General features: G+C 44.8%; 4 non-coding genes across 4 annotated transcripts; all 4 read right to left on the bottom strand.

The window, feature by feature from the left end:
* Positions 1 to 1,896: 1,896 nt before the first annotated feature.
* LOC146854643 (signal recognition particle RNA) lies at positions 1,897 to 2,196 on the bottom strand. The gene has a single exon (XR_014981651.1).
* A 3,408-nt stretch (positions 2,197 to 5,604) lies between these two features.
* Positions 5,605 to 5,904, bottom strand: LOC146854642 (signal recognition particle RNA). Its single transcript, XR_014959247.1, has one exon.
* Positions 5,905 to 9,312: 3,408 nt separating this feature from the next.
* Positions 9,313 to 9,612, bottom strand: LOC146854641 (signal recognition particle RNA). Its single transcript, XR_014981650.1, has one exon.
* Positions 9,613 to 13,020: 3,408 nt separating this feature from the next.
* Positions 13,021 to 13,320, bottom strand: LOC146854640 (signal recognition particle RNA). Its single transcript, XR_014959246.1, has one exon.
* Positions 13,321 to 13,597: the final 277 nt, after the last annotated feature.

The raw sequence follows: 13,597 nt of genomic DNA, 5'->3' as shown, positions 1-13,597 counted from the left end.
GTCGACTTAATTACTGTGATGATTTTTAGACAATATTTTGCTATTTTAAAAGTTGACAGAAAATATTTCATAGAAAACAGTCTAAGATTCCCTATGGCAGAAAATTCAAGTTGCAGGTATAGTATGTTCTCGTTACTTTTGTAATCCAGTACTGGGTGCCTAGACTCAGTACTGGGACCTTTATCCAAAACAGGTAAGTAATTACGTTTTCAGAAATTATACGATTTTTAAAGAATATTTAAAGTTTGCAGAAAATTGACACTTAGAAGAAATTTCACAGAAAAACAGTCAATGATTTCCTACGGGAGAAAATTGGGTTACTGGTAAGTACAGTTGTAAGTATTTTTCAGAGTCAGTGCTGGGCACCAAGATCCAGCACTGGGAGCTCACCTAATAGCAGGTGAGTATTTTCGTTTTCGTTACTCGGCTGATTTTTGGTGAATATTTTAAGTTTTGAAAAGTCCACACTTGGAAGAAATTTCAGGAAAAACCAGTCAATGTTACCCTGTGGAGAAGATTGAGTTATCGGTTTAAAGGTAAGTACTCGACTGGCAGAGTTAAGGTTCTGGGCATAGACTCAGGCGTCTCCCAGGGTCAGGTAGGTACAGTTGGTTCACCCTCAGCGGCACAAGGGCGGCCGGGTGCAGAGAGAGTTAGGCCCAATGTTATCCTATGAGAGGTAGGGGGGCCTTGGTTGGTGGCTGCTGACTAGCAGGCCACGTGGCTGTGGGAGCTGGGCTCCTGGTCACTTATCCAGGGTAAGTGGGGAAGTAGATAGATGTAGAGGTTGCACTGCCAGGGCCACTCGGACGGCTGGGTGCAGGGTGCTTTTGAGCATTCGGGCGCTCAATTGATTTGAATGGGAAATCACTGGTTTAGAAAAAGACTGCAAGCTCGGGGACGAAGATTCTTCAGGTGCCACCACCACTTCGAGAGGTAAGTTGGGTAGTTGGAGGATAGGTAGGTACCCCGGGATTGGGCACAGGGGGCCGCGGAGCGCCGGGTGCAGGGGTACCTTTTAGTGTCGGGAAATCTTACTCTCTGTTGATCGCGGTTGGGGGGGCACCTGGTTCTGAGGCTGCAGGCTTCTTCAGGAGTGCCGAAGGAGGTCCTTGGGTGCCGGACTCGGGGTCACAGTCGCCGTGGGGTCGTCCTTGTGGTCTTTGTTCACTCTGGCACAGGCCAGGCTTGGTGGGTGCAGAGTGTGAAGGGTTCGCGGTTCCGGGCTGCTGCCAGGGATTAGAAGTAGATTTGAGTAGAGCCTCTACTCATGGGAGTCCCAGGGGTTTAGAGTCAAAAGGTAGCCAGGTCCTCCAGGGTTTGTGAGGTTGCTGGCCACAAGAGATGCCGGGTTGGAGCAGGAGCAGGTTCAAGGGTCGACAGGCCAGAGGCTCCAACGTTTGGGAGTTGCACAGCCCTCAGTCTTTTCATGTTTCGCTCAAAGAGTGAAGGGCCCTGTAATTTCTCCTTCTCATTCACATATGAAAAGAATGAGGGCTAATCAAAAAATGAATTAGAGCTGGACGTAGAAATGCAGCAGAAGGGCCAGCAAGCGCATTTCTAAGTTGCTCTATGAAGGATGCTTTTGTACTTGACAGATCAGTTTAATCCTACAGGTGCTCTAAAAGGAAGAATGCATTTGAGTCATCCTTGCTGAAAATCACACAGCCATTTATTCTAGGTTGCACTGAGTTTTCAGTCCTCTCCGCCTGCTAGCTTGTTGTTGCAATATGTCTCAATTCTGGAGAATTGTCTGCTATGCTGAAATGCGTGGCCCAGTTCAAATGTTCATCATATTTCCTGGAAAAATATCAAAAGGAAAACAAAGATTTGGTTTTGGGAAAATAATTTATTACACCTTGTAAAAATCAAAACTTTCACATTTGAGTCAAAAAAGAGAGGCTAGGTCTCACTATTTTGCTCAGGCTGTTTAACACGTACTGCTCACAGGTGCTGTCCTGCTACCAATGGGCATGGAAGCTTTGGCCTGCTCTGTTTCCAGCCTGGGTCGGTGCACCTCTTGTTACACAACCTGAAAATCTAGGGCTCCCTCTAGAACACCATATTGATGCCCAATGCAGCATGGACACCTGATCAACACAGCTGAGTGCAGCCCAGAACCCCTGAGCTCAAGCAATCCACAAGCCTCTGCCTCTCAAGTAACTAGGACAACAGGCACACGCCACCTTGCCCGGCAAACACTGCAGCTGTCCTAATGATGAAATGCATTCCATAAGTAAGGATAATGATAAAGTAAGGTGGAATGAATTGATGGTTTACCAACCATGTTTCAAGAAAATCAATTTCACTATCCTTCAAAGAAAGGAAAAAAATGTCTTATCAAGAAGCAGTGTGAATATGGGAATGGCCTTTAAAAAAGATGTGGAGTTTCCTAAAGTAAAAAAGAGGGTTGAACTGATTGAAGGGAGAGAGGAAGTAGGGTCGGAAAGATTGTGACGGGGAAGTGAATACAACATAAATACTAGTATTTAGAGAGTGAGAGACAGGTAGAGGAACAGAAGGGAAAGGAGAGTGAGAGTGAGAGAGAAGAGCCAGGTTAGGGCTGAGTTTCTCTTTATCTGCCAGTGACTCCCTGTAGAAGCTTGCTGGCACAATTTAGGCTGTCCTGTAGGCATCCCTTGTTATGCCGAGCCAGCCAATATTGAGAAAAATAGCATGGGTCACAATGATGGAACTCGTCTGCAACTTCGGAAGTTTTAAAGTGGTATGGAGTGGGAGGGCTAGAAGAGTTACCATAAAGAATGAATACACGTCATTCTGTTCTCTAGCCTCAACAGCTGCAAGAGGGGAACTCCTGCTGGCCAAGAAGACCTATGTCAGTTCAGCTTGAACAGGTGAAAGCATGCCTGATTCTGCAAAGGTATGAGATTACACTTTTGCCTCAGAGGTGGTCAGGGGCTATTGCACATTAGGAAACCGTTTATTGAGGTCCAGTTGGATTACTCTATCTTCTACCACCTCAAAATCAGCTGCTCATGCAGTGTTCTATACCGATGAGCTATTTTGGTCCTCCCTGCCCCTTCCAGCTAGTGGGTCCCCTGACTAGGGAAAGTGATTCGAACAGATTTGCATATCTTTTCATAGGAGACTTCTTGACTTATTTTATACTGTGCCAAATCAAGGTAGATTGAGTAATGATCTTGACAGACCTATATTGGAGAACTGCAGTGTGAGAAAGTGGCTCTGTATATACTGTTCCCAAATAGGTACAGGGTGTACAGAGTCCACAGTCCCCAGAGGTTTGGCAGAGGCTAAAGTTAGATATAACCTTACTCTCTAAAGTGGTAGCTTGGTCGAGCAGTAAGGCAGTATCAGAGGACAGTGTAAAGCATTTGTTGCACACACTCAGTCAGCAAATGGTCTCACACACTCAATAACTGAACTCTAGGCCAATGGTTTATCTACAAAAAATATATGCTTGTTTTATTTTAGAACCAACAATAGTTATTAAAATATACTTTCTCAGAATGAGATGCTTTATATAAATACTTTTGCAATATGCAATTGACTTTTGTAGAAAGTTACAAGTGGTTGCAATAGGCAACAAAATTTTAAACACAATAATGCATTGAGCTCAATGGAAGTTTCAAGTTATTTGCAACAGATTACTTTTAGGATTACTTTTGGATTTCCAGGACTGGATCCTAGATTCAGTCCTGGGTCAGTACTTGGAATCAAGTGATAAAAGTCGACTTAATTACTGTGATGATTTTTAGACAATATTTTGCTATTTTAAAAGTTGACAGAAAATATTTCATAGAAAACAGTCTAAGATTCCCTATGGCAGAAAATTCAAGTTGCAGGTATAGTATGTTCTCGTTACTTTTGTAATCCAGTACTGGGTGCCTAGACTCAGTACTGGGACCTTTATCCAAAACAGGTAAGTAATTACGTTTTCAGAAATTATACGATTTTTAAAGAATATTTAAAGTTTGCAGAAATTGACACTTAGAAGAAATTTCACAGAAAAACAGTCAATGATTTCCTACGGGAGAAAATTGGGTTACTGGTAAGTACAGTTGTAAGTATTTTTCAGAGTCAGTGCTGGGCACCAAGATCCAGCACTGGGAGCTCACCTAATAGCAGGTGAGTATTTTCGTTTTCGTTACTCGGCTGATTTTTGGTGAATATTTTAAGTTTTGAAAAGTCCACACTTGGAAGAAATTTCAGGAAAAACCAGTCAATGTTACCCTATGGAGAAGATTGAGTTATCGGTTTAAAGGTAAGTACTCGACTGGCAGAGTTAAGGTTCTGGGCATAGACTCAGGCGTCTCCCAGGGTCAGGTAGGTACAGTTGGTTCACCCTCAGCGGCACAAGGGCGGCCGGGTGCAGAGAGAGTTAGGCCCAATGTTATCCTATGAGAGGTAGGGGGGCCTTGGTTGGTGGCTGCTGACTAGCAGGCCACGTGGCTGTGGGAGCTGGGCTCCTGGTCACTTATCCAGGGCAAGTGGGGAAGTAGATAGATGTAGAGGTTGCACTGCCAGGGCCACTCGGACGGCTGGGTGCAGGGTGCTTTTGAGCATTCGGGCGCTCAATTGATTTGAATGGGAAATCTCTGGTTTAGAAAAAGACTGCAAGCTCGGGGACGAAGATTCTTCAGGTGCCACCACCACTTCGAGAGGTAAGTTGGGTAGTTGGAGGATAGGTAGGTACCCCGGGATTGGGCACAGGGGGCCGCAGAGCGCCGGGTGCATGGGGTACCTTTTGGTGTCGGGAAATCTTACCCTCTGTTGATCGCGGTTGGGGGGGCACCTGGTTCTGAGGCTGCAGGCTTCTTCAGGAGTGTCGAGGGAGGTCCTTGGGTGCCGGACTCGGGGTCACAGTCGCCGTGGGGTCGTCCTTGTGGTCTTTGTTCACTCTGGCACAGGCCAGGCTTGGTAGGTGCAGAGTGTGAAGGGTTCGCGGTTCCGGGCTGCTGCCAGGGATTAGAAGTAGATTTGAGTAGAGCCTCTACTCATGGGAGTCCGAGGGGTTTAGAGTCAAAAGGTAGCCAGGTCCTCCAGGGTTTGTGAGGTTGCTGGCCATAAGAGATGCCGGGTTGGAGCAGGAGCAGGTTCGAGGGAAGACAGGCCAGAGGCTCCAACGTTTGGGAGTTGCACAGCCCTCAGTCTTTTCATGTTTCGCTCAAAGAGTGAAGGGCCCTGTAATTTCTCCTTCTCATTCACATATGAAAAGAATGAGGGCTAATCAAAAAATGAATTAGAGCTGGACGTAGAAATGCAGCAGAAGGGCCAGCAAGCGCATTTCTAAGTTGCTCTATGAAGGATGCTTTTGTACTTGACAGATCAGTTTAATCCTACAGGTGCTCTAAAAGGAAGAATGCATTTGAGTCATCCTTGCTGAAAATCACACAGCCATTTATTCTAGGTTGCACTGAGTTTTCAGTCCTCTCCGCCTGCTAGCTTGTTGTTGCAATATGTCTCAATTCTGGAGAATTGTCTGCTATGCTGAAATGCGTGGCCCAGTTCAAATGTTCATCATATTTCCTGGAAAAATATCAAAAGGAAAACAAAGATTTGGTTTTGGGAAAATAATTTATTACACCTTGTAAAAATCAAAACTTTCACATTTGAGTCAAAAAAGAGAGGCTAGGTCTCACTATTTTGCTCAGGCTGTTTAACACGTACTGCTCACAGGTGCTGTCCAGCTACCAATGGGCATGGAAGCTTTGGCCTGCTCTGTTTCCAGCCTGGGTCGGTGCACCTCTTGTTACACAACCTGAAATTCTAGAGCTCCCTCTAGAACACCATATTGATGCCCAATGCAGCATGGACACCTGATCAACACAGCTGAGTGCAGCCCAGAACCCCTGAGCTCAAGCAATCCACAAGCCTCTGCCTCCCAAGTAACTAGGACAACAGGCACACGCCACCTTGCCCGGCAAACACTGCAGCTGTCCTAATGATGAAATGCATTCCATAAGTAAGGATAATGATAAAGTAAGGTGGAATGAATTGATGGTTTACCAACCATGTTTCAAGAAAATCAATTTCACTATCCTTCAAAGAAAGGAAAAAAATGTCTTATCAAGAAGCAGTGTGAATATGGGAATGGCCTTTAAAAAAGATGTGGAGTTTCCTAAAGTAAAAAAGAGGGTTGAACTGATTGAAGGGAGAGAGGAAGTAGGGTCGGAAAGATTGTGACGGGGAAGTGAATACAACATAAATACTAGTATTTAGAGAGTGAGAGACAGGTAGAGGGACAGAAGGGAAAGGAGAGTGAGAGTGAGAGAGAAGAGCCAGGTTAGGGCTGAGTTTCTCTTTATCTGCCAGTGACTCCCTGTAGAAGCTTGCTGGCACAATTTAGGCTGTCCTGTAGGCATCCCTTGTTATGCCGAGCCAGCCAATATTGAGAAAAATAGCATGGGTCACAATGATGGAACTCGTCTGCAACTTCGGAAGTTTTAAAGTGGTATGGAGTGGGAGGGCTAGAAGAGTTACCATAAAGAATGAATACACGTCATTTTGTTCTCTAGCCTCAACAGCTGCAAGAGGGGAACTCCTGCTGGCCAAGAAGACCTATGTCAGTTCAGCTTGAACAGGTGAAAGCATGCCTGATTCTGCAAAGGTATGAGATTACACTTTTGCGTCAGAGGTGGTCAGGGGCTATTGCACATTAGGAAACCGTTTATTGAGGTCCAGTTGGATTACTCTATCTTCTACCACCTCAAAATCAGCTGCTCATGCAGTGTTCTATACCGATGAGCTATTTTGGTCCTCCCTGCCCCTTCCAGCTAGTGGGTCCCCTGACTAGGGAAAGTGATTCGAACAGATTTGCATATCTTTTCATAGGAGACTTCTTGACTTATTTTATACTGTGCCAAATCAAGGTAGATTGAGTAATGATCTTGACAGACCTATATTGGAGAACTGCCGTGTGAGAAAGTGGCTCTGTATATACTGTTCCCAAATAGGTACAGGGTGTACAGAGTCCACAGTCCCCAGAGGTTTGGCAGAGGCTAAAGTTAGATATAACCTTACTCTCTAAAGTGGTAGCTTGGTCGAGCAGTAAGGCAGTATCAGAGGACAGTGTAAAGCATTTGTTGCACACACTCAGTCAGCAAATGGTCTCACACACTCAATAACTGAACTCTAGGCCAATGGTTTATCTACAAAAAATATATGCTTGTTTTATTTTAGAACCAACAATAGGTATTAAAATATACTTTCTCAGAATGAGATGCTTTATATAAATACTTTTGCAATATGCAATTGACTTTTGTAGAAAGTTACAAGTGGTTGCAATAGGCAACAAAATTTTAAACACAATAATGCATTGAGCTCAATGGAAGTTTCAAGTTATTTGCAACAGATTACTTTTAGGATTACTTTTGGATTTCCAGGACTGGATCCTAGATTCAGTCCTGGGACAGTACTTGGAATCAAGTGATAAAAGTCGACTTAATTACTGTGATGATTTTTAGACAATATTTTGCTATTTTAAAAGTTGACAGAAAATATTTCATAGAAAACAGTCTAAGATTCCCTATGGCAGAAAATTCAAGTTGCAGGTATAGTATGTTCTCGTTACTTTTGTAATCCAGTACTGGGTGCCTAGACTCAGTACTGGGACCTTTATCCAAAACAGGTAAGTAATTACGTTTTCAGAAATTATACGATTTTTAAAGAATATTTAAAGTTTGCAGAAAATTGACACTTAGAAGAAATTTCACAGAAAAACAGTCAATGATTTCCTACGGGAGAAAATTGGGTTACTGGTAAGTACAGTTGTAAGTATTTTTCAGAGTCAGTGCTGGGCACCAAGATCCAGCACTGGGAGCTCACCTAATAGCAGGTGAGTATTTTCGTTTTCGTTACTCGGCTGATTTTTGGTGAATATTTTAAGTTTTGAAAAGTCCACACTTGGAAGAAATTTCAGGAAAAACCAGTCAATGTTACCCTGTGGAGAAGATTGAGTTATCGGTTTAAAGGTAAGTACTCGACTGGCAGAGTTAAGGTTCTGGGCATAGACTCAGGCGTCTCCCAGGGTCAGGTAGGTACAGTTGGTTCACCCTCAGCGGCACAAGGGCGGCCGGGTGCAGAGAGAGTTAGGCCCAATGTTATCCTATGAGAGGTAGGGGGGCCTTGGTTGGTGGCTGCTGACTAGCAGGCCACGTGGCTGTGGGAGCTGGGCTCCTGGTCACTTATCCAGGGTAAGTGGGGAAGTAGATAGATGTAGAGGTTGCACTGCCAGGGCCACTCGGACGGCTGGGTGCAGGGTGCTTTTGAGCATTCGGGCGCTCAATTGATTTGAATGGGAAATCACTGGTTTAGAAAAAGACTGCAAGCTCGGGGACGAAGATTCTTCAGGTGCCACCACCACTTCGAGAGGTAAGTTGGGTAGTTGGAGGATAGGTAGGTACCCCGGGATTGGGCACAGGGGGCCGCGGAGCGCCGGGTGCAGGGGTACCTTTTAGTGTCGGGAAATCTTACTCTCTGTTGATCGCGGTTGGGGGGGCACCTGGTTCTGAGGCTGCAGGCTTCTTCAGGAGTGCCGAAGGAGGTCCTTGGGTGCCGGACACGGGGTCACAGTCGCCGTGGGGTCGTCCTTGTGGTCTTTGTTCACTCTGGCACAGGCCAGGCTTGGTGGGTGCAGAGTGTGAAGGGTTCGCGGTTCCGGGCTGCTGCCAGGGATTAGAAGTAGATTTGAGTAGAGCCTCTACTCATGGGAGTCCCAGGGGTTTAGAGTCAAAAGGTAGCCAGGTCCTCCAGGGTTTGTGAGGTTGCTGGCCACAAGAGATGCCGGGTTGGAGCAGGAGCAGGTTCAAGGGTCGACAGGCCAGAGGCTCCAACGTTTGGGAGTTGCACAGCCCTCAGTCTTTTCATGTTTCGCTCAAAGAGTGAAGGGCCCTGTAATTTCTCCTTCTCATTCACATATGAAAAGAATGAGGGCTAATCAAAAAATGAATTAGAGCTGGACGTAGAAATGCAGCAGAAGGGCCAGCAAGCGCATTTCTAAGTTGCTCTATGAAGGATGCTTTTGTACTTGACAGATCAGTTTAATCCTACAGGTGCTCTAAAAGGAAGAATGCATTTGAGTCATCCTTGCTGAAAATCACACAGCCATTTATTCTAGGTTGCACTGAGTTTTCAGTCCTCTCCGCCTGCTAGCTTGTTGTTGCAATATGTCTCAATTCTGGAGAATTGTCTGCTATGCTGAAATGCGTGGCCCAGTTCAAATGTTCATCATATTTCCTGGAAAAATATCAAAAGGAAAACAAAGATTTGGTTTTGGGAAAATAATTTATTACACCTTGTAAAAATCAAAACTTTCACATTTGAGTCAAAAAAGAGAGGCTAGGTCTCACTATTTTGCTCAGGCTGTTTAACACGTACTGCTCACAGGTGCTGTCCTGCTACCAATGGGCATGGAAGCTTTGGCCTGCTCTGTTTCCAGCCTGGGTCGGTGCACCTCTTGTTACACAACCTGAAAATCTAGGGCTCCCTCTAGAACACCATATTGATGCCCAATGCAGCATGGACACCTGATCAACACAGCTGAGTGCAGCCCAGAACCCCTGAGCTCAAGCAATCCACAAGCCTCTGCCTCTCAAGTAACTAGGACAACAGGCACACGCCACCTTGCCCGGCAAACACTGCAGCTGTCCTAATGATGAAATGCATTCCATAAGTAAGGATAATGATAAAGTAAGGTGGAATGAATTGATGGTTTACCAACCATGTTTCAAGAAAATCAATTTCACTATCCTTCAAAGAAAGGAAAAAAATGTCTTATCAAGAAGCAGTGTGAATATGGGAATGGCCTTTAAAAAAGATGTGGAGTTTCCTAAAGTAAAAAAGAGGGTTGAACTGATTGAAGGGAGAGAGGAAGTAGGGTCGGAAAGATTGTGACGGGGAAGTGAATACAACATAAATACTAGTATTTAGAGAGTGAGAGACAGGTAGAGGAACAGAAGGGAAAGGAGAGTGAGAGTGAGAGAGAAGAGCCAGGTTAGGGCTGAGTTTCTCTTTATCTGCCAGTGACTCCCTGTAGAAGCTTGCTGGCACAATTTAGGCTGTCCTGTAGGCATCCCTTGTTATGCCGAGCCAGCCAATATTGAGAAAAATAGCATGGGTCACAATGATGGAACTCGTCTGCAACTTCGGAAGTTTTAAAGTGGTATGGAGTGGGAGGGCTAGAAGAGTTACCATAAAGAATGAATACACGTCATTCTGTTCTCTAGCCTCAACAGCTGCAAGAGGGGAACTCCTGCTGGCCAAGAAGACCTATGTCAGTTCAGCTTGAACAGGTGAAAGCATGCCTGATTCTGCAAAGGTATGAGATTACACTTTTGCCTCAGAGGTGGTCAGGGGCTATTGCACATTAGGAAACCGTTTATTGAGGTCCAGTTGGATTACTCTATCTTCTACCACCTCAAAATCAGCTGCTCATGCAGTGTTCTATACCGATGAGCTATTTTGGTCCTCCCTGCCCCTTCCAGCTAGTGGGTCCCCTGACTAGGGAAAGTGATTCGAACAGATTTGCATATCTTTTCATAGGAGACTTCTTGACTTATTTTATACTGTGCCAAATCAAGGTAGATTGAGTAATGATCTTGACAGACCTATATTGGAGAACTGCAGTGTGAGAAAGTGGCTCTGTATATACTGTTCCCAAATAGGTACAGGGTGTACAGAGTCCACAGTCCCCAGAGGTTTGGCAGAGGCTAAAGTTAGATATAACCTTACTCTCTAAAGTGGTAGCTTGGTCGAGCAGTAAGGCAGTATCAGAGGACAGTGTAAAGCATTTGTTGCACACACTCAGTCAGCAAATGGTCTCACACACTCAATAACTGAACTCTAGGCCAATGGTTTATCTACAAAAAATATATGCTTGTTTTATTTTAGAACCAACAATAGTTATTAAAATATACTTTCTCAGAATGAGATGCTTTATATAAATACTTTTGCAATATGCAATTGACTTTTGTAGAAAGTTACAAGTGGTTGCAATAGGCAACAAAATTTTAAACACAATAATGCATTGAGCTCAATGGAAGTTTCAAGTTATTTGCAACAGATTACTTTTAGGATTACTTTTGGATTTCCAGGACTGGATCCTAGATTCAGTCCTGGGTCAGTACTTGGAATCAAGTGATAAAAGTCGACTTAATTACTGTGATGATTTTTAGACAATATTTTGCTATTTTAAAAGTTGACAGAAAATATTTCATAGAAAACAGTCTAAGATTCCCTATGGCAGAAAATTCAAGTTGCAGGTATAGTATGTTCTCGTTACTTTTGTAATCCAGTACTGGGTGCCTAGACTCAGTACTGGGACCTTTATCCAAAACAGGTAAGTAATTACGTTTTCAGAAATTATACGATTTTTAAAGAATATTTAAAGTTTGCAGAAATTGACACTTAGAAGAAATTTCACAGAAAAACAGTCAATGATTTCCTACGGGAGAAAATTGGGTTACTGGTAAGTACAGTTGTAAGTATTTTTCAGAGTCAGTGCTGGGCACCAAGATCCAGCACTGGGAGCTCACCTAATAGCAGGTGAGTATTTTCGTTTTCGTTACTCGGCTGATTTTTGGTGAATATTTTAAGTTTTGAAAAGTCCACACTTGGAAGAAATTTCAGGAAAAACCAGTCAATGTTACCCTATGGAGAAGATTGAGTTATCGGTTTAAAGGTAAGTACTCGACTGGCAGAGTTAAGGTTCTGGGCATAGACTCAGGCGTCTCCCAGGGTCAGGTAGGTACAGTTGGTTCACCCTCAGCGGCACAAGGGCGGCCGGGTGCAGAGAGAGTTAGGCCCAATGTTATCCTATGAGAGGTAGGGGGGCCTTGGTTGGTGGCTGCTGACTAGCAGGCCACGTGGCTGTGGGAGCTGGGCTCCTGGTCACTTATCCAGGGCAAGTGGGGAAGTAGATAGATGTAGAGGTTGCACTGCCAGGGCCACTCGGACGGCTGGGTGCAGGGTGCTTTTGAGCATTCGGGCGCTCAATTGATTTGAATGGGAAATCTCTGGTTTAGAAAAAGACTGCAAGCTCGGGGACGAAGATTCTTCAGGTGCCACCACCACTTCGAGAGGTAAGTTGGGTAGTTGGAGGATAGGTAGGTACCCCGGGATTGGGCACAGGGGGCCGCAGAGCGCCGGGTGCATGGGGTACCTTTTGGTGTCGGGAAATCTTACCCTCTGTTGATCGCGGTTGGGGGGGCACCTGGTTCTGAGGCTGCAGGCTTCTTCAGGAGTGTCGAGGGAGGTCCTTGGGTGCCGGACTCGGGGTCACAGTCGCCGTGGGGTCGTCCTTGTGGTCTTTGTTCACTCTGGCACAGGCCAGGCTTGGTAGGTGCAGAGTGTGAAGGGTTCGCGGTTCCGGGCTGCTGCCAGGGATTAGAAGTAGATTTGAGTAGAGCCTCTACTCATGGGAGTCCGAGGGGTTTAGAGTCAAAAGGTAGCCAGGTCCTCCAGGGTTTGTGAGGTTGCTGGCCATAAGAGATGCCGGGTTGGAGCAGGAGCAGGTTCGAGGGAAGACAGGCCAGAGGCTCCAACGTTTGGGAGTTGCACAGCCCTCAGTCTTTTCATGTTTCGCTCAAAGAGTGAAGGGCCCTGTAATTTCTCCTTCTCATTCACATATGAAAAGAATGAGGGCTAATCAAAAAATGAATTAGAGCTGGACGTAGAAATGCAGCAGAAGGGCCAGCAAGCGCATTTCTAAGTTGCTCTATGAAGGATGCTTTTGTACTTGACAGATCAGTTTAATCCTACAGGTGCTCTAAAAGGAAGAATGCATTTGAGTCATCCTTGCTGAAAATCACACAGCCATTTATTCTAGGTTGCACTGAGTTTTCAGTCCTCTCCGCCTGCTAGCTTGTTGTTGCAATATGTCTCAATTCTGGAGAATTGTCTGCTATGCTGAAATGCGTGGCCCAGTTCAAATGTTCATCATATTTCCTGGAAAAATATCAAAAGGAAAACAAAGATTTGGTTTTGGGAAAATAATTTATTACACCTTGTAAAAATCAAAACTTTCACATTTGAGTCAAAAAAGAGAGGCTAGGTCTCACTATTTTGCTCAGGCTGTTTAACACGTACTGCTCACAGGTGCTGTCCAGCTACCAATGGGCATGGAAGCTTTGGCCTGCTCTGTTTCCAGCCTGGGTCGGTGCACCTCTTGTTACACAACCTGAAATTCTAGAGCTCCCTCTAGAACACCATATTGATGCCCAATGCAGCATGGACACCTGATCAACACAGCTGAGTGCAGCCCAGAACCCCTGAGCTCAAGCAATCCACAAGCCTCTGCCTCCCAAGTAACTAGGACAACAGGCACACGCCACCTTGCCCGGCAAACACTGCAGCTGTCCTAATGATGAAATGCATTCCATAAGTAAGGATAATGATAAAGTAAGGTGGAATGAATTGATGGTTTACCAACCATGTTTCAAGAAAATCAATTTCACTATCCTTCAAAGAAAGGAAAAAAATGTCTTATCAAGAAGCAGTGTGAATATGGGAATGGCCTTTAAAAAAGATGTGGAGTTTCCTAAAGTAAAAAAGAGGGTTGAACTGATTGAAGGGAGAGAGGAAGTAGGGTCGGAAAGATTGTGACGGGGAAGTGAATACA

This window comes from Triturus cristatus, chromosome 4_1 (assembly GCF_964204655.1).
Source record: "Triturus cristatus chromosome 4_1, aTriCri1.1, whole genome shotgun sequence".
Taxonomy (NCBI): Eukaryota; Metazoa; Chordata; class Amphibia; order Caudata; family Salamandridae; genus Triturus; species Triturus cristatus.
This window is presented reverse-complemented; position numbering and strand designations above follow the sequence as displayed.